This window comes from Pelecanus crispus, chromosome 22 (genome assembly GCF_030463565.1).
Source record: "Pelecanus crispus isolate bPelCri1 chromosome 22, bPelCri1.pri, whole genome shotgun sequence".
In the NCBI taxonomy this organism is placed as follows: Eukaryota; Metazoa; Chordata; class Aves; order Pelecaniformes; family Pelecanidae; genus Pelecanus; species Pelecanus crispus.
The window spans coordinates 2,444,423-2,466,024 of record NC_134664.1 but is presented as its reverse complement, the minus strand read 5'-3'; positions in this window follow the sequence as shown (position 1 = coordinate 2,466,024).

Sequence of the window (21,602 nt, the reverse complement as noted above, 5' to 3'; positions counted from 1 at the left end):
AGTGTCTTCTTGTATCTGCTTCACAAGCAGTGAGCTGCAGGAGCCTGTGAGAACGTAACATACAGCTGCTGCTGCTTTTGGCAGTGCAACCAGGTACCTCTCGTCTTGCAGGCTCCAAGTTTTACAGGAAAAAGCAGTTACTGGCAGCCCTGCAGTGTCATCTAGCAGAGCCAGCCCTGGGTTGCTCCAGCTGTATACATCAGTACGCAGGGCTTGGATCAATGCTGGAGCATTCAGCACTGCGCACTGCCCATCAGCACAATGGCATCCATCCACGCCTGGGCCAGGCACAGTTTGAGCAGGGACTGAGCAAGCTGCACAGTTACCTGCAGGTACGTTCACATGGCACGATGCAGTGCCAGACGGGTGTTCGTATCTCCTGTAGGCAGAAAGAGGCCTGCAGGTATCCCATTTCCTGGGCAGATATTCAAAGCTCTGGGACATTGCACACATTTATCTCTGCTTCCTGTTGCTGTGATTAGGCACGCTCCTAGGGAATCCAGCTTTTCAGGGGACAGGGACTCCAGGCAGCCTTTTTTTCCGGTTCTCAGAGGGCCTCAGGGAAGAAATGGTCAGCTCACACAAGCTCCTCCAGGCATGCTCGGTAATTAATGCAGTTAGAGGCACCAGTGGAAATTTATTCTCCTGAAAGTCAAGGTGCCAAGGAATACGGCTAGGTGAAACTCCAGGATCCTGCGACTGCAGACAGTGGGTAGTTCACATGGAGACACCAACGAAGGGACTATCACTTAGCCAGGTGAGACCCTGCCCTGGCTTCTCAGCAAGCCCAAGCCCAGCAAAGAAAACACAAGGGCATCACTGCTAGCAAGAGCAGGTACTAGATTACCAGAGCATCCCCTGCCCAGGTTCCTGCTATGGTCTTCAAAAGCTATTGGTTGATAGCAGATGAATGACAAATCCAACAGCCACCAGCAAAGCTCTCCCCCTCCAGAGTCTACCCCAAGAGCTGCAGCTCCAGAGTCTACCTGGGACGCACCAGCTGAGCCTCCTGTGGGACATGCCTCATTGCTGTCATAACTCCTCCACAAGCACGCAATGGGACATTCAGCAAGGAAGGTGGCAGCACCAGGAACAGGGGTAAATACCTGCCTTCTAGCATGGCTGCTAGCTCAGACCTCAAATTAAAAGGATGGCAGTAACTGCAAGCAAGCTCAGATAATAAGCAAGGAAACTCTTATCCCTTTTAATTTTACCATTGCTATGTTTTCCAACATGGAGCTCTTCCCCAATGCAGAGGCTGGAGAGAGCAGTAGATTTAGCAAGCATATAATGGGCTCGAAAGGTCTTGTCAGTGCTGGTTTCTCAGGTCAGCTTAAGTGGCTGTGCTTGAGAATTAATTTGTAAATAGGAGGTTTATAAATCAGAAGTTCATCATCAACACACACACACACTTCAGGAACTCACCAAGGGTTATACAGGTGTGATCTGGATCCCTAATAAGCTTTGGGCATGGGGTCTATTACCCCTTACTGGAGGGAAGGGAGAAATAAAGTCTCAATTTCTAGTTAGTCACAGAGATTTGATCAACACATTTGTGTTAATGATCTGTATAGTGCAAATTGCATGAAATCCAAAGAGACGCAGAGAAGACGACATTACAGACTACAGGTGCCCCAGTCCCACACTTGGCCTCTGAGCTGCTTTTAGGAAAAGGAGCATTTTTGCTTCTTTGTGCAGCACCTAATATAATAAAGTCCCAGCATAATATAAATGGGGTTTGCTGGTGCTACAGCTGTGCAGATACTAAATAGTCATAAGCAAGCGTGAGAGAACTGTAGCATATCCTTACCTGGCAGGGTCAGATTTTGCATACTGTGCTTGCAAGTATACATACTGCATGCTGCAATTAGTGTAGTTTCAGCAGGGTAATTTTTCACACACGTCTGCAACAGAACAACAGTGCGGTTAATATACAAGGCCCTGCGCAAGTGCCAGCATCAGCTATTCAGCTGCAGCACCTTGACTCCATCACCACAGGGCAAGGAAGACAGGCTGACCAAGTGCCTCCCTTGAGGCAGGTCCTACTGCCTTCCCCAACCTTATCCTCAATTATCAAATGCCCATATTTTTCTCCTCTGCCATGTGGCAGCTCTTGTCTGGATGTGTCCCCAGCTACTCTGTCCATCTGCTGTAATGCAGCAGAATAACCTCCTTCACGGGCCTTGAGCAACTGGGGCCAGGTAAGAGTTAAAATCCTGTTTTATCCATGCATTAGGACATGTCCGGAGAAAGCTGCACCCCACTCTCTGTGGCTACGGCTCAAAGAGCAGCACAAGAAGGCACAGGCTCCGTTACACTCTTGCGCTCCAACAAGATCTGCCATTTCCGTACCCCCCAGCAGTGCTTGGTGGGGTTGGCATGCCAGTCCCTTTTCACGTTCCCAAAACCCCAGGTAAATCCAGCTGCAGCCAAACCACCATCCACCAAAAGGGGTTTTGGGTTGGGTTTTTTTTGGTTGGTTGGTTTGGGTTCCCCCCCTGCCCCCAGATTCATGCAGACAGGAATTGGGGAGGGGGTGACCAGGGCTCTGCTGGCGCAGCACGAAGCGGTGCTGCTGTGAATAACGCCGGACACGTTACTCACCCACGCTCCCACATGCAGCCCCATTTGCTCTACAGCTGCTCCCTTCCTGCCTCAGCCCCCTCCACAGATGGTCTTACGGGCAAAATGAAGCCCCATCCTCCAATGTCAGAGCAGAACACATCCACCTGTGAAGGCATCACATTTGCAACAAGTCAGGCCTTCGCTTCGCCACAAACTGGGCAAAACCCCCTGTTTTGCCATCACACCTGCTTCGGGGATTTGTTTCTCAGTCTGGGAATCAAACATAGCAGAGGGGTTTTTTTTCAAAGCTCTCCTCACTCCATCAGAAGTGCCATTCACACCATGTTCCCAAGCAGGAACAGTCAATCTCTTGCTGGGAGAGTAAATTTGAGTATAATCTGTCTTTGTGCACTGTGGAGCCACCAGTCAGTCCTTCTCCTCAACCACCCGCTTCAGACCAGAGGCACCAGACCCAGCTTGCCCACTGCCGCTTGCCTCGCTGCTGCTACCCCTCACAGCACGCAGCCCCCGCCCCACGGGGGCCCACAAGTGCCGATCCATAAAACCTGATTGCTCTCAACCCCCCGATGCTCATTGCCTAGCACATTCTATTAATACATTTCTCCCAAATGCTCTCACAGCTCCAGGCTCCTCTATAACTGCATTTTTTGCACCAACACCACCTATACCCCTGCTCTGTACGTCTGGACCAAGCACACCTCTCACCCACCACTTCCCATGCGCCTTCAGAAGGGAGAAGCCATCTCTGGAAGCACAAATTGGTGGGATAAGCTGCTGTTAGCTGAGCCCACTGAGCTCCCCTACTTATTCCAAGTGAACCGCTCACTTTGAAGGGATAAACAGCCTGATTAAACTAACAGCTCTTCCTTCCTCGCAGTGATTCTCTTTGAAGGATATAGGCAAAGCCAGAGCAAGAGCAATCTCTAGCAGCAAATCCACCGCTGACTCCTCATGGGAGAGAGCCCTCTGCGCAGAACAGGAGGAGGAGAGCCAGAGCAGGAAAGCTGGTGGAGCTTTGCTTTCTATCAAGTAATCTCGTTATTGCAATTTCAGAGCTAAATGGTAAATAGGCAGGAGCGCTGGGCAGGGCGGCAGGAAGCAGGCCTGGGTCACTGGGTAATTTAGCTGATATAAACAATAACCTGTGCCTGGACGGTCGGCGTCTGCTGCTGCTACAAACCATCAGCATTGCTCAGAGCATCGGTGGAGCTGTGCAGCGCAGGCTGCAGTCCTGTCATCTGAGGCCATAGCCAGAAGCCCTGATACAGGAGAACTAGGAAAGATTAACAGCTAATTAATGTCAATCAATACAGGTGTAGTAACAGCCCTTATCAAATGAATACGGAAACTCGGTGGGTCCGTTCTTGATCTAACGCTCTCCTATGTTCACCCCTAATGCAGAAGGGGAACAGTGGTGGTGAGGGCAGAGTAGATACAGGGAGCAACTCGCACAGTGGCCTGGCATAAACTCGAAGCATCTTTATGCAATCTGACAAGACGCAGAAACAACAAGGGTGATTTGCATTTTCCAAGGAGAGTCAGCGCTCTCCAGTCAGCTCCAGGGTACAGCATTGTCTCACAGGGTCCTGCGGAGAAGGAAGAGCCCCGGATGGGGATACCCTGTCACAGCAGCCAGGCTGGGCCCATAGCTCGCTATTAGTGTTTGTCCCCTTGTTCTTCTAGGTTTGAATACAGCACATAAGGGATGACCATCCATCCCAGACTTCTTTCAAGGCAGGATCACACCCAAAACACCACCGCTGCATTCCCAGGCACAACAGATTCCTTTGCTAACGCATCAAAACTCCTTGATGCTCGCAGCTCAGATTGGAGGAACCACTCCTGCCTGCTCTCTCAATTTGCAGCATTTCTGAGTACTCTTCTGCCAATGCAGCGCTCAGCAGCTGCAGTGTCCTGGGTGGGTCTATCTCACTGACCCCACTCCTTCCCAGGTCCCGAGCCTGCCTCCCAGGCCAGGATGTGCAGGCAATTTGCTCTGAGCCGTTTCTGTCCGTTCTGCCCCACGCACCTCTCATTCAGCTGCACTGTCTCCTTCGTGGAGCTCAGCACCTGCAGCGCTCACCAATTTTGCGCTGCTGTGGTGCACTGTCAGTGCTCCACATCTTTATTTCCAGACAGATTAACCAGTCTTTTCTGGACAGCTACACATTACATTGTTTTGTGCTGCGTTCCTGCACTGTTCGGTGCGGTTTGTATCTTCATCATTCAGTGTACAGCCTCAGGGCTTGTTTACTACACATCAAACCCTGCTCTGAATAGGGAATCTTTTGCTTCCTCTTGTATTTATCTGTTGTGCTCATCATTCAGAGAAGTAAGTCTCGAAAATATCAGGGAGGTTATGAATTCTCACAGTGGCCTATGACATGAGGAGATCTATTCTCCCCCTTCAACCTGGCTCCCAAACTTGCCTCTCTCAAAGGCAGTCCTTGGACACCCAGCAGCACCGAACTTTGCTCAGCACTCATGCAGCTGTGGTCCTGCCCAGCTAGACCCCCTTCACTCACTACACGGTGCTCTGAGTGCAGCAGGTGTTCTCAGAAGAAAACCAAGCTGTCCAGGAAATTAGAGCATGACCAGTACAGTTTGTTTGCCACAGGCAGAGATGAAGTTATCTTATTTCTGATATTTCCTAAGATCTCAGTTCTTGTCTTAACCCTCTCAGAGTGCTCAGAATAGGGTAAGGTTCTTATCAACTACCTTAGCTTTCAAAAACAAGAGGGATGTGTCATGTCCTGCTATACTCTCCACTGAAGTGCGCCAGTACAATAATCACAAAAAGATTTTGGTTGGTGTGGACCCTGGAGGTCTCTCATCCAGCCACTGATCACAGCAGAGCTGACCTCCTAGCTGAACTACATCACTCAAGGCCTTGTGCAGTCAAGTGTGGAACACCGCCTAAGATGGAGATCCCGCCACCTCTTTGGCCTCTCTCCCACTCTTTCACCACCCTAATGGGGAAGACTGTTCCCTTATGACCAACCAGAAGTTCTGCTGTTCCAAATTGTGACCATTATCGGTTGTCTTTCAAGAGTCTGGCTTCCTCTCTATGACTATCCATTAGGGAGCAGAAGAGCAATTAGATTCCTCCTTCACCTTTTCATAGCCTCTCCCCATTTGCTGTATGCTTAAACCCCCGACCATCTTTGTGGCGCTCCTCTGGACTTGCTCCTGTATGTTGATCTATCTCTTGAGCCGGGGAGCCCAGAATGGGATGTGGCCTCACCAGCGCTGGAGTAGAGGGACACAGGGTCCCAAAAGGAAGCCACTAGTAGCTGGACTTCGTACTGCTGATTGCAACTCTGTGAGTTGGTAGTTCAGCCAGTTTTCCACTGGAGCCATCTGTATCTCGTGAATTGAGAGAGCATGTTAAACACCTTGCTAAAGCCAAGGTATGCAATACCCATTGCTCTCATCTGCTGTCTCCTCACACAAGGCAATCAAATTGGTCAGGCACAATTTGCCACTGGTAACCCCACAGTGGAGAAAGGTCAAGTCTTCCTCAAGCAGGACAGGGTTACGACAAGTCATCAGCACCCTGAAGCCACTGCCAAGAAGAGTCTGCCATTCACAGCAGTGATTTCTTCCTTCTCAGTCTTGCGCACGCTTGGATTCATTTTCATGTGTTTTGCTAACACTGCCTTCTCGCTGGTTCCCAGCTGAAGTTTGGAAGTTGCCCAGTAGCCTCCTCCAGCTTCACTTAACATAAAGGGCTGTTGTTTGCTACACAGCAACGCCTGGGTTCACCAGCCTTTTAGCACATGTTCACAGACCTCATGCTACAACAAGTCGGACAGTAATTACTGACCAACAGGCAGCTGTTAAACACAGCTAAAACCAGCTGAAGCCCAAACAAGACCTGAGACCCCACGTTGTCTGGTCAATGCAAACGCTCTGGCCTTCTGCAACAAAGGCAATAGGAATATTATTGGGAAACTAATAAAATCCAGTGCTCCCAGTTTGGTCCCTGACTACGGAAGTGCTGTAGCTGCTTAGCAGGACTGAAAGCCCTGCCCACACACAAGGTGAAATGATGTACTTGCTTTGCACTCTTACAGTTGCTTTCCAGTGCTCCATGTGACAGCCCAGAGATGACCCTAGCTGTGCACCATGCTTCATCCTCACTCATTTGTCCATGGGGTCAAGCAGCTCAGCAGGGTCAGTTCAGTGTGGACTTCCTTCTTATTGCAGGTTTTCCTAGCCTGAAACTGAGAAAAAAATGGTTCTACAACTAATAATAGAAGCTGTGAAGAGTTAAAATGTCCCAGGAGTAGAAGCAGCTTTGATTCATTTCTCCACATAAAAAGTTTCTAATTATACTGAGTCTTATCTCTGTGCTAGAGCGGATTCATAACTCTGCCTTTGTCCTTGATGTGTTCAGCAGCAATGGCTAGATTTCGGACAGCGCAGGGATGACAGTTTAGGAAAGAAAAGTAGTTACTGGGCATCCTTCAGGGAGCAGGGGCACTCATCCAAAGCCTTAGGAGCTCCAGAGATGGGTATGGAGTAAAAGCACAATCTTTGATGAACACACCCTTGACACGCATAGCTGTAGCCATGGACCAGATGACCTCCCGAGGTCACTGCCCACCTGAATTATCCCAGGCATGTCTGGTCTCGAGCAGGAGGGTCCATCCCCAGGAGCTGCCAGTGCTGGGCTAGCACGCTTGCACAGCAAGGATTAATGTGCAAATGGGAACCCTGTCTTTTCACCATCACCAGAGTCAATAGCAGGCCTACACACTCCAGCTCAGCGCTGCATCCCAAACTCCCAGGCGTCTCCTGAGAGCTCGTGTAACAGGAGAATGCACAGGCACTTCTGTTAGGACAAACCAGTCAGCCAAGCACTTAAGCAGCACTCAAAATCTCCTTACATAACTTCCGAAACAAAGGCTGCCCATGCAGCTTTTCTACTTAGGCAATCAAACACACTCTCTCTTGCTCCCTCCCACATAGAGGGCATGTTATCATGATGGGTTTCTGCATCTCATTTCCACCTCGGGTTTCTGTAGAGCGCACAGGCACACGTACATACGCTCTCTGCCTTGTTTTTATACAATGCCTGATTTGCAGCTCAACGCAGAACGTACCAGATATGAGATACGATTTCAAATGCACGTTATACATAACTCAGGTTGTAACAATAGCAACACCAACGATGACCGAACCTGCTGCCATAGGCCACGTAGGCTGCGGGGACCACAATATGGAATAAAAGTTCTTGCACTCAGCAGCGTCAGAGAATGAGCCGACAGAGTCCAGCCTTCTCCACAGACCCTGCACCCCTCGCAGTCCGACAGGAGGTAGCAAGCTGTAAAGGCTGATTCGTATCGTGTGCTTTAGAGAGCATCTTCCCAGGAAGAACACAGCGAGCAGTGGTGAGACGGAGAAAGGTGGAGAGTGAGCAAAAGCTGTAGGCACTGGTGCTCGAGCTGGGCAAATATCCGAGGCCAGAAAAGCCAGTGGTGTGAATGAAAGTGTTGTCCTGCACCACCCTGTGAACAGTGGTGGACAGGCCACAAAGACAGAGGAGAAATAGGTGGCAAAAAATAGTGGTTTTTGCAGTAGGAGGAATTTCTCAGACTGTCACCTTATGACCACAAACCCACTTCTGCCAGCTTCTGAGGACAGCGGGTCTGCAGGGTGGGAAAGAGGGGCAGGGAGGGGCAGAGACCCCTGCTTGCAGGGACACATCAAAAAGCGGTAAAATCTACAAAGTAAATTCCTGATCTACTTCCTCCTCTCTGTGTCCTCTCTCCTCGCTTTCAGCCTCTCTCCATAGCGATGCCCACAGAGGAGTGATGAGTTATTCCAGCAAAATCCCAGACAAGGCCATTACACTAGCAGCGGAGAGCTGCTGCTAGCACAGCGACGGAGCCATCTCAAACACCATGAGCCACGGTGAAAAGGCTTTTTCTTGCTGGCTGTTGCTGTGCACACAGGGTAAGGCTGCAGGTAATGGTCTACCATCGGGACGTGCTTGGCGAACCTATTCAAGCACAATTTTGCAGCACGAATTTATCCGAAGAGAGGAGCCAAATGTGGGAGTCGGAGAACATCCCACTCAAATGCACACGCACGCACACTTGCTGCCTACATGGCTGATTTCAGCTCTGGGTAAGGGCCAAATCCCCACCAGCGCTGTGATGTTCCAGAAGACTGGAGCAAAGATGCTGCTCAGGGCTGAACGGGTAAGGCTTTCCCTCCAGCACAGAGCAGCTCATACTGAAACGCAGCACAGAAAACTGCCAGAGCTCTCCCAAATGATTGTATTTTCCCACAGAAGTTTAACATCTAGAAAGGCAGTTTTAAAATCAACTTTCAAAAAGCGAGAATCTAAAGTTTTAGTCACTGATAAATATTTTGGTTCTAGCTTTCCAACTGTGTCTGCTCCTACCAGAAAACAGTGTTTGTCGTCATCTCGGGGTCAGGGTATTTTGTTAAAAGCACGGTATTTCAAACAAACCTTCCTTTTCCTCTGCGAAAGTGGCTGAGCGGTCCCATGATGGAAATACTTGCAAGCTCTTTGATACAAAGGGAGAAGTGACTTTCAGGGCAGTGCCGCAGCAGCCGCCGGGCTCCCCTTTCTCAGGCTGCCAGCTGCGATGCTGCTCACAACACCCTCCAAGAAGCCCTTGCTCTGCCTCATCCTCCGGCTCAGGTTTGCACAACCCTGAAAGCGAACTAAACCCAGCGGCTGTGCCAGGCCTTGCGGCTCTTACGGCTCCAACCTTGGGAGCTCCCCCCGCGAGCTTCGGAGGCGTTCACCTAGCCTCGGGCTCTTTCTCTGGCAGAAGCAAAAGGAGCGGCTCTTTGGGATGCACGCAAGCCTGGCCACTCTGCAGCAGCCTCCTTGCTCTTCCCCAGCACCCACAGTTGCTCTGTCAGGGATTAGAGGAGATGTCCTTGCCTGCCGCCTTCAGACTCTGCCGATGGACCTGTTGCCTCTGAAGTTTTCCGATCCTTTTTTGACCCTGCTGTCTTTGCCTCCTCCAGCAGCAAGTTCCTCACTTTCACTTCCTGCTGTGTAAAGATGAACTTTCTTTTATCTGCTTTAAACCGCTCTCCTTCTAGATTCCAGTGCACATAGTTCTAGTACTGTGGGATTTGGTGAATGACAGCTCTGCCTTCATCTTACTCACCACTTCCATGATGTTATAAACCTCAGCCGCATTACCCCTCTTACCACCTTCTCCTCTGCAAACTGGAGTCCAGGTCTTTTTGGTCTCATAAGGCAGCTGTTTCATCCCCTTGATCATTTTAGCTGCTTCTCTGCACCCCTCTAACTTGAGATGCAGAGACCAGAGCTACACAAGGTGCAGGAGAGCTGCAGAACGATGCCTGGTGTCTCTGTGAGGATGCCCAACACGCTGTTGGCTTTTTGGCTGCTGCTGCTGCTGCGTACGGAGCCGATGATTTCGGAGAACCACCGACGGCTCCAAGGGCTCTTTCCTGAGCTGTCCATGCCAGTTTCAAGTTCAGCATCATGCAGCAGAGTTTGGAGGGAGTTAAACAGAGGAATGGTTGGTGCAACCTGCTGCGGCTGCCTCCTGGAGCAGAGAGCTCACAGAGGAGTTGTACACTGGAGTGGAGAACGGTGAAACCACTTGGAAACAGAGCATGTTCCTAATGCAGCCCCTGCCCTGCAAGGGGTCTAGCAAGCACAGGGGTTAAGAGAAAAGCACCTTGTTGCCCAGGCTAAAGTCTACCACCCTGGACCTAGGTCTGGTTCCAAGTGAGCCCAGATGTTTCCAGAAAGAGCTGGGGTGGTCAAGGACAAGGGGGATTTTTCATATGAAGGAGCAGATAAGAGATGTTGGGTAGGCACAAGAGTAATTAATTACAGAAGCAAATTATTTCAGCACTCCCATACATGGAAGCACAAAACCCAGCTGTAACGGGAACAGTCCAAGCCTCCTCGGGCCATTTACCTCTATGGCAGATGGGGATTAGCAGCCTTCTAAGCCAGGCTAAGGACTCCACAGTTAAGGGTGTAGTTTGCGCTCATTTATAAGCCTGATTTCACAGCCTATATTTCTCAAAAAAATTCTTTGCGTTTGAATTTCACACACGTTATCTGTGGCCAGAGCAGAATTTTGGCAAAATGTGAGCTGAAAGGAGGAGAGAGGAGGGAGGAGAGAGGAGAGAAAGGAGAGAGAGGGAGGAGAGAGGGTTTCTATTCCAAGAAATGTCTTCTCTGCAAACAGCTTGGCATTTATCGCTCTTGGAGAGCAATTCCTGATGGCCAAGGATGAGATCAACCCAAGGCTAAGGGAGGGAGTGCCATCCTAATCCCACCAATTTCAGGGCAGCTGGGTATCTGCTAAGTAAAGCCTGCATTCATGATAGGAGAGTAAAATTGGGACCACCAGCAAGAGTTACTGATGTGTTCCTGGATACTGGAGCTCCAAAGGACCAAGCTCATCATTTAGCCCCAAGTCCAGACCTTCATGGACTTCAGCCAGCGATTCCCCAAGCACAGCCCACCCCTCCCAGCTGGAAGGCCACACATCTTTTAGGAACAAAGACCTTGAATGGCAGAGAAGCCTTCACAGCATCCCAACGGTTAATTCTCTGCACAGCCGATATTTTGCACCCTCTTTCTTGTTTGAATCTATGCTTCACTTCAGCCACTTGACCTCACCCGGTCTCTAGCTGGGATTATTCAGTCTTCCACTGTGAGAAATGGTCCGCCCTTGCGGTGAACTGCAGATGAAAATCAGATCATTTTTTGGTCTTTTTTGTAAAGCACTTTGAGCTCTTGGAACTTTCTCTCAAAAGCAGACTTTCTAGCCTCTAAATTTTACTTGTGGCTGTTTTCTCTGCCATTTCCAAAAAGACTTTTTAAACATGGAAGTACTGTAGCCGGATGCAGCGTCTATGTGACAGGATGAACCCTGCTCTTATTCAGGGTTTCCTTGTGTAAATATCCTTCTATCCTCAGCCACCAGCTCACATCTCAAGCTCATACTTGTCATTTATACTTCAGGATCCTTAGCTTTCTTCAGTGTCTTCTTCCAAAGAATAGTCCCCACCATGTACATGTGAGTGCCTTTTTTCTGTATGTCATTTTGCAATTACCCATACTAAAATAAACACGTCGTGCTCAACAAGTCCAATTCAGCAACCAGCCCAGATGACCCCTACAACTGAGTAGTTGCTACAATTTTCTTTTTTCCTGATCCACTGTTTTTTCTCTATATGATAGTTGAGAAAAATAGTCCTGCAGCAATCATCCCCCATACTAACACTTATGGACATTGATAATTAGGGCATCAAAATGAGGCAGGAGTGGCTGTACTGCATTGGACCAGAAGTCTCTCTGACTTACCAGTCTCCTTGCAGCTGTGGTCACAGGCAAATGCACAGGAACGGTGAGAATGAGGCATGCATGTGTGACACCTTTCCCAATACCTTCCCAGTAGTTCGAGCCAGATGTGTTTTCTATGTATTTGCAAGCCTCAGCTCACCTCTCCTGCATTAACTTGTCCAATCCCTCCTTGAACCCACAGTCTCTGCAGGTCTCCAGCACGCAGAACTGACTATTTACTTCCACCTTATTTCTGACCTTTCAACCAATTATTTACACTTTCCAGCACTTTTCTTCTTAACCTATGGCTGCTTATTTTCCTTACAGCCTTTGGTGAAGGACATTGTCAAAAGCATTTTGGGAATCCCAATACAGTCTATTAAATAAATTGCTCTTGCCTGCCACATCAGAGAACTCCGCTGCCTCTTCCCCCATGAATCATGTACATCCATTTGCCTACAAATACCATTCTGTGGTATTATGGGGTAAACAAAAATCCATCAGATCTTTTCTGGAGCTCTTTTTCAAATTTTCCACGCTTCAGCCTTTAGATGCAAAGACAGTTTTAGAAAGCACTTGCATACCACCATTTCTAATTCAGCAGTCTCATTCTTGGCTTTCTTAAGAAGTCTGAAGCAAGACAACCAGCCCGGATGGTTTATCACTGTCCATTTCATCAATTGGATCCATAATCTCTGCTCCAGGCTTTTCAGTTTTGAACATATCCTCTGATGAATCCCCATGAAGGTTAATTACAGCACGGGAATCTCCATGTTTTCTTCTACAATCAACAATAATGCAAACAATTGCTTCAGCTTCTCTGCAATGGGCTCGTCTCTTCTAATGGCTCCTTTTATACTCTGATCATGCGCTGGCTCTGTCAACTCCTTGGCATACTTCTTGTTTCTCATATATTTAATGGAAATCTACTCTCCTCTTCTTTAGCTGTTCCTCACATTCTTTCAGCGTGCCACTTGGGCCAGGAGCTCGGTGATTCATACCCGAGACAGGGACGCAGTATTACCATCATCCTATCTAGGTCCAGCCTTTCTTTCCACAAGGTTTCTCCGTTTTTTACTGGGTGGTTAGCATGCCCACTTCCTTCAGTTTACAACCCTCTGTCAAACAACACCACTCAGCTTACAGTGCCCCAGGGATTGTCTGCCTTGCCCAGGTTTCCAATATGCCTGTTGCATTCGTGTCTTCATTTAGGACCTGCCAATCCACTCCGCCATTTCCAAAGGCTCTTGGAGATCTAGAATATACCTGAATATTAATCCACTGCATAACTTTCTCCTAGGCTGTGCGACTGAAGGTAACTCTGTAATCAGACTGTGCAGCAAAGGAACTCACATGCCCTACAGAAGCTCTAACATAGCGCATTAATACATTTTCAACAGCCAAGTTTGTAATCTGGCCAAGAGATACCACTCAGGCTTGCAGGGCAGAACTTATTTTCCACAGAGCAGAACTGGCAGGCATTAATCATGCTAGCAATCTGTAATCTGCCGCAATCTACTGTTTCGAGAGCTCCAGCATATGACTTGGGCAGGAGGCAACCGTAGGTCAACAGCTCAGATACAGGGCAGAGCTCCGCACCCAGCACTACAGCACGCTTCAGCGCATGCGCTGTTTCCCTGCAGAGACAGTACTGTCCTCTGGCAAGACAGCACCCTGGCCACCAGCATCACCAGGACTGGGGCAGTTGGTCATTTAGACCCACAAAAGTGAAGTCTGAGAACATTTCATAGAATCATCGAATCGTTTAGGTCGGAAAAGACCTTTAAGATCATCCAGTCCAACCATTAACCTAACATTACCAAGTCCACACTAAACCAGTTAAGGGCAGAGTAGCAATTTCACATTTGTCCCCAGATAGCACGCTCTCGTCTTATTTTCTGGCAAGGTTGCCGAGGACCCTGTGTAACCATGCCGCTGGGGACGTAGCTGCTTTAACCATGCAGAAGATGTTACAACAAGCAGAGCCGGCATGTAAAAAAAACATCTCATTTCACAGGAAAGCAAAACCAAGATACAGATTTGCCTGCTCAGTGGCTTGATGTTTGTCTTGTGTCACAGACTCAGTCATTCAGGAAAAAACGTGTCATGTTCCTGTTACCTGCCCCTTTGTCACTGGCCTACAGGCATGAGCCCAGGCACTGCAGAGAGGGTTCCTGCCCTCACACTCAAGGAGTGATTTCCTGCTCATGTAGGAAATGCCACCATCCCCTTCGGGGGCCAGAGCCAAGAGAAGCTGCGAAACACGGAAAACCAAGCAGAGCAACCAGCATTATCACCAATCCCAATGAGATTGGGAACCACCCTGGGCTTCGGGGACCACCTGTGCTGGCAGCAGTGAGCAGAGAGGCGTTCCACACGGACACACTAAGCAACCTTTCCATCTCCCCTCTGGTCCCGCCAGCTACTATGCCGCATCCGTGCCTGAATTCATGTCAATGATTTCACGTAACTGAATTCATGCCAGTCCTTCGCCCATGGACAGGACACACCAGGCTGTTCTGACCCACTCATCACTGGAAATGTAGAAGTCTCCATCCCAGACTGAACTTTCTGGACCGCGATTTTTGCCGTGAACTTGTCTAATCCCATTTTGAACACACTCAGCTTTCAACCCTCAGCATCGTGTGAAGGTAGATCCATAAAGCGATGTGACTGGATCACACCCATCCATGCACCCACTTCTCACGCAGTGGGAAATGGCAAAACATTTCCTCTCTCTCTACCACAGATGTCTGCTACACTCCCTTCAATTCACCCCATCCCAAGCTGGGCGCTACCCTGTGAGCCGTCCTTTATAGAGAAGCCAGCTCTGGCCTCCTTGCCAGAATTTCTGTACCTCCTCCAGTCAGCTCTACTTGCCAGCTCCAAGAGATACCGTCGACACCCTGTACACACCACTCCCTTCCGCTTGAATTCAGCTTCGCATGTATTTGAATTGAATGTAATCTGCCATTTTATGCATGAGCATCATAGGACCCTCTTCAGCTTCTTGCATTCAGCCCTAGATTTGGCTCTCCTGAATAATTTTTTTTCTGTACAAATTTGCCAGCTCACTATTCACAGTCTTCTCTGCATCCTCTATGAACGCACTAATCGGCATGAATACCAGCGCAGACCTCTGTACGCTGCCACCAGCACCCGCCGCCACTGTGAAAATGGGCTCAATACTCCTGTAAACAGTTATTCAACTATGGGCCTGCCTCTTCACCCCTTGAAAAGTTACTTTTCTTGTAGGTCACTGATGCAGGAAGTAGCTCAAAACATGCGAACCCCATGTGCAAGCGTACTAACTGTACATCTCCCTGGTCCACCAGCTCGCTCACACCTTCAGAGAGCGTGGATACGCTTCTGAGCTTTGAATTCCTTCTCTAACAGCCAAACACAACTCTTCCCCAACATACTGTATTCATACAAGCATTCAAGTGTTCAAAAAACGGGTAGATGTGGCACTTTGGGACATGGTTTAGTCTGGTCTACCCTTGATTGGCTTAGAGTAGACTTGGTAGTGTAGGTTACTGGTTGGACTGGATGATCTTAAAGGTCTTTTCCAACCTAAACGATTCTACGATTCTATGATTCTAATAAAAGTATTCGACGTTGTTGTTTCTGACAATTTGAGGCTGTTTGAACGCTCGTTCCTAAATCAGTCCAGGACTCCTTTCACTCATTGACATCACGCTCCTGCATCCCTCAAAGACATTAAAAGACATTAAAGCACAAGTCCATTAGCAGTTGAACAGCTTCACTACTGTGCTCCTCCAGCACTGTTGGGTGACCACGGTCGGCCTGGGCAATGTATTGATTTGCTCCAAAACCTCTTTGCCAACACTTTGGTTTGAGAGAGTCCCTCGGCCCCGTCTCCCTCTGCGCAGCAAATAAAGGAACCTTCCTGGGACACCGCTGCAGCGAGCAGTAACACAAGGAACTCATTTGCTTCTGCGTGATACCTTTGTTTTCTTCGTGTGTCCTCCCTGCTCCTGATGTGCACACCTCAGGACAGAGCTGCCTGGACGTCTTCCTGAAAATTGGCCTCGTAAAAGGACTTTTAACCTCTAAATATATATAGTGTCAGAATACCAATGAGAACAAAATGTCTCTTGAAACAGGGGAAACTCAGACCGGTGTCCCTGCAGAGTGAATTTGTCCTTCAACCTCAGTTCAGCAACTTTGGGTGGTTTCCTGGTTTCTAAGAAACTTGAGCCCCTCCTGCAGCTCTGCAGAGGCTCCTTCTGCACTATCGAAGCCTGGCTGCGCGTCAGCTCCCCGGTCCCCTCAGCACCTCCCGGTCCCTCGCCACAGAGCACGCTCTGCCCACTCTGGTTGTCCCTCCGCTCCCGCAAGCCCCCCGGCTGCTCCAGCGTCCCCCCGACCCGCCACTCACCGCCGAGACCATGCAGTACATCCGTGACAGCAGAGAACAAGGACTATTGACGCAAGGCTTTCACACGGCGGCTTTAAATATTCTCCATGGCAGAGCCAAGGATTTTACTCATTTAGCTGTTCCCTTTAATTTCCTTTTAACCGACTTCCTCTTTTTATGTCATTTAAAGACTTTTTCAAATTCCTGCTGCTGCAGTCAACTGTTTTGGCTCTTTCCCCTCGCAAGGATGTTGAATTTGAGTACATTACAGTCAGTATAAAAAAAAAAAAAAAGCACATCTTTGATAGTGATATATTGATCCAGGTTCTATGTATTACTCTGGAATAAATCAACAGTTACTTCTCCCCTTATAAGGTCTTTCTCCGGTTGCTTCACGGATTGTCATTTATGGCGTCTAAAACTCATTTTCTCCCCCAAACAGAAGCAGCTTCTCCAGCCTCAAATTTTGCCCAGTTGTTCGAGGCATTTCCTCATAATAACAAAAATCTCATTTTCAGTAGCTGAGGATGGCAAAGCTGGATCTATAAAATGTCAGTGTTTCATGGATTAAACCATTTTAACCAACAATTTATTTCACTTATTACATGCTCAGGTGACTAACTAGTTCCCAGTAACAGAGGAGTTTCCGGAGCTGGTGTTACCTTCCTATAACCGACCTTCTGAATTCTGCTCTGAAGTTTTGAGAGTTACCAAGGAGAAAGTTCTGTTGCATTTGTCTTTTTCTGTTAATTTTTATGCCAGCTTTTCAAAGAACATTTTCTTTTTGACTGGCATTTTGTATTGTTTTGTTTGTAGCTATTTAAATGCATTGTTTTGACATCATGTGCATTTATACTCAATACTTCATTAATTGGGGCGCATTTCATTCCTTTGCAAAACTGAAATCCTCCCGAATAAATTCCTGCACTATTTCCAACATTTTCTACACCAAAGCTATGCAAACCCACTGTTCAAACTGCAACGGAGTCTACAGGGGGATGTCAGAGAGGGCTCAGAGCTCCGCTGTACCTGTCCTACCAGCGCTTGGAAAGGCAGCCTGCACAACCCACGAAGAGCGAACTGCCAGCCAGGATTTGGAGTCAGCTCAGAGCTGTGCTGCAAGCCAGGAGCTAATAAATGTCACTGAGCCCGCACAGAGTAGATTAGAAACGGCCATTTGGATTTTGGCCATCAGCCTGTGCAGTGCAGCCACACCACCTCTCTGAATTCCTGCTGAACGTGAATGGACTGTGGGAAAAGTTCATTTGTAATTTAAAAATTACCTGAGCGGGTTAATCTGCCTCGGGAAGTCACTCCAATGGTCAGGACCTTATTCCAAATCCCAGCTGTCCTCTGCCAGCTTCCAGCCACTGGACGCTGCTCCAGTTACTGCTGTCCTCCAGACTGGAAGACCTGTTAACAGAGCAGGATTTCTTGCTGAGACACTTAGGGCACCATGGCTAAGTGAGGCCTTAACGCTCTTAGAAATTCAATAGTTCAAGTAGATAAAGGTTATCTGATACTCCAGTGACCTGCAAGTCTTCCCTGGTCACTGTGTCTCGGAACAGCACCATCCATCATTTGTCCCTCAACAGCTAAAGCTACATTCAGCCTTACTAAAGCGTCTATTTAGTTCCAGCTTAGCAAATCACCAGCCCTACCCTCCAACCGTTTTGCCATCTGCACAGCGCATCAGAGACATTTCTGCTTTTTTCTGCTAGGCTTTTGGTAAAAATGTTGAATGTAGCCAGACCACAACACAGGTCATTCTAAGACTTTGCACTTTGAATGAAGTGTGAGGTCTAGAAGTTACGGAAACAAAGGGCAGTGCTGGAAAATCTAAGAGTTAGTTGGATAAAGGAGATGTTGAGGGCTTGCTGCAACACAACAGACTGCAGCTCGCAGAGGTCAGGTTGAACCCACCACACGGCCCTGACGCATTTGGGGTTTTGTATTCACTCCCCATTCCTGTCTTCTCTGCTGCTTTGGACTCGCTGCAGTCAGCCATGAATAAATCCTGCCTTGATGAAAATCGGTTCAAATGAGATAGCCCCTAAATGTACGAAACCCAAGCTCTGGGAGGAATCCCCAAGCACGGCCATCAAGTTCTGGTTCCTGACACACAGCAGAGCTGTGATCTGACTCACAGCAACGTGACTCAGGAGTAACTACCAAAGCCTTAACAGAAGCAAATCGAGGACAAGATATTTCTGTACACAATATTTCTGTAAAAACAGCTTGGTTGCAGGTTAACGAGTTCGATAAAAGCCTGCACTGGTCTGGAACAAGCATTAAAAATATCCGGGCAGTATGCAAACATAGGTGAATTGTCCAGACCTTGATCTTGATATAAAAGGAGTTACAGAAGTGAAAGAAATACCAAAACATCTGGCCGCAAGCTCTGCAGGACAGCTCGAGGAAGCTGCAAAGAGAAGCAGTCAAACGCCCAGATGCAATCACATCCCCGCAAGACTATCTCCCCGCCCAGACGGCTACAGAGAAGTGGCGGGCTCACTTCTTTGATGAGAGAGATCAAAATGGCACAAGACTCCAGCAAAGGTGCGATAACAGCGGATGACAGCCAGGGACTTGAACCACCCACATCCAAACACACGGCGCAGTGGGACACAGTTCAGAGACAGAGTATCTCCAACGTTCGACACGCTGCTCTGTGCAATCACTCACTGGGAGCAAGGAGAGGAGCAGCAAGAAGTGGGGAGGCCACTCTTGACTTAGTTTTAAGTGGCACACCGGAGCGAATTCACAAAGCAATAGCAGCTGAGATGCTGCATAACAGCAGCCCCGGCGCTGTTCAATTCAGCCTTGCACGGGGAAGCCGGGACCAAACAGCAGTGAGTGACACTAAGCGGAAGCAAATGCTAAAAATCAGCGTGAGGCTAATTAAGCAAAGCCTGAAGGGGTTTTGAAGAGCAAATCAGTAAAGGTATAAAAACAAACAACAGGGCTGAGCATGTCAAAAAGCCGTCAGGAAAACATGGGGCCGTTAGACTGTCAGAGGTTAAAGGAAGCAATTATGGTAGATGAGGACATTGCAGAGATGCTAAATGACTCTTCTCCTTCCGTCTTCCACACCTTCCCTGGAGATTTCTCTCTGCTTTTGCAGAGCCTCCAGGGAGATACCATCCATGGCTGGGGCAACAGCAAACACGGGCTAGGAAACATGATTGCTTGAAGGGAAATATGTTACCGAGCCTGTCTGATGATTTAAAAGGCTCCATTCTCACTCCATCCTCCAACCCCACTTCCAGAGCATCCATTGGAGGGACTGCAAAGGCAAGGCGGGAGCTTCTGGTCTGATCCTAAAAGTCAGGAGACAGGTGGCAAGACAGCAGAAAAGGCCAAATCCAGATAATCAGAGGGGAAAACCTTCTCCAGGGGTGTGATAAGAGAGCGGTCAAACAGACTGGATTTTTTAGATCTGGAGAAGGGGGGTTGGGGGTGGAATTATAACCGGCATCGCTAAGGTATTTTGGAAAGTGTTTTATTTTAGCTCTACATTCCAGCTGGTCCCAGGCAGAAGGTTAACACCGGGGTGGTTTACTCTTCCTCTGTAGCATTAATATCAGCTGCAGCCAGGACATGGGGCCGGAAGGTTTTTACAGATGATGAGGGCTGGCAGCTCTAAACTGATGGCAGGGGGAGACGAGTGAGATCTGGTTGCTTCTGCCCAAGGGTGCTATACCTCAGTGGCGTAGCTGAAAAAAACCAGTCCTGCACCCACACCTTGCACGGGCCTTTACGCTTGGCTGAAGAACGCTGCCAGACCACTGCTGGCACATGTGGGAGGGTCTGAGGACTCGAACAGCCCCGCTCAGGAGAGGCACGTGCTCCCAGAGAGCAAGGAGACCCGGAGGCCAACGCTGCCTTGAACGTAACACCCACCCCGGCCGCCCTGCGTCGTCGTCAGCAACAGAGAACCAGAAAGATTTCGGCCAACAGGGACTTCTGGGGGTCTCTCAGGCAAAGCGGAGCTGAGGAGCACCATCCTTCCCGGGCATGGCAGAGCGGATCCGTGCAGGGCAGCTCCGGTTCCTGGGGGCTCTGGGACACCTCGGCAGAGGCAGCCGCGTGACATCAGCCCCTCGGCTGCTTGTTGCCGTGTGTTAGCATTCAGTCCCCGGTGGTGGCGGATGCTCTGGGGCTGAATCACAGCGATTTGTTGTGGCGAGCGTCGCCTGGGCACCTGCTGCACGCTGAATACCTCCTCTTCCTCTGCCTCCGGCCGCCCTGCCCTTCACCAGCCATCACCTCTCAGGAGCTGCCCGCGTGATGGAGAGCGTGGGTGCTGCACCCGCAGAGGCAGGGGACAGCGGTCTGCTGGCAGCCAGGCTCTCTGCCACGCACCTGCCTTGCAGGAGACAGAGAAAGGGTTAAAAGCACCGCCTGGAGCTAGGAAGCCTCCAGCCTTGGCAGGGAGAGGGGGCAGGCTGGGGGGAGCAGGCTGGGGAGGGGGGGGCTCAGGGAGGGGACAAGGGCTCCCCACACTGCAATTACCTCCCGTGACGAAGCCCCGCCACGCCGCAGCCCGTGCTGCGAGGCAGGCAGCGCGCCCTCCCAGCCTGCCTCCTCCGTGGCACATCCTCCTCCAGCAAAGACATCTGAGGAGAGGCTGGGGGATCACAAAAGGCCCTAAGAGACCCAGTGTCACCCGAGACCCTCCTCTCCCGAGGAAACGGCCCCCCCAGCTGCCACGTGCAGTGCCAGGAGCCACCCACACCCTCCCGGGGCCCGACCCAGCACGGTCCCCTTCCACGAACCATCCCACGAGATTCTCGGCAGCTTCCCCGCCCCATCTCACCCTCCCACCAGAGCCTCCCTCACACGCGAGGCCACGCTCATCCCTCAGAGCGGAGCCGTGCTTGTGTTCACTCTGCTCCTGGGGGAAGACCTCATGTGAGCTGCTCTCACGTCCCCCGGCTTGCCAGAGCCGTTTCCCGAAGGCAGCTCCTTCTCCAGCTAAAGACCTGGGAGAGCCTCCCGTGGCCTCACCTGGCCCATGTGGTCCCCGAATCCGCCCCACGGGCCATGGTCCTGCCCCCTGAGCCCTGAAGTCACAGCTGGGGCTGCAGCTCCTCTAAGGTCAGCTGGACGAGGCTGTAACACAAGCGGCATCACCTCTAGGGCCACGTCCAGGCACAGGAGGAAAATTGAGGCAGAGCAGCAATCTGATCTGACCACCAGAAAGCTGTTCCTCCCACAGCCCCTTCCCACGGAGATTATGACTAATGGAGACATCCCTCTTGCACAGCGTTTGTGCAGGAGAGCATCAGGGTGCGGAAAAGCTCA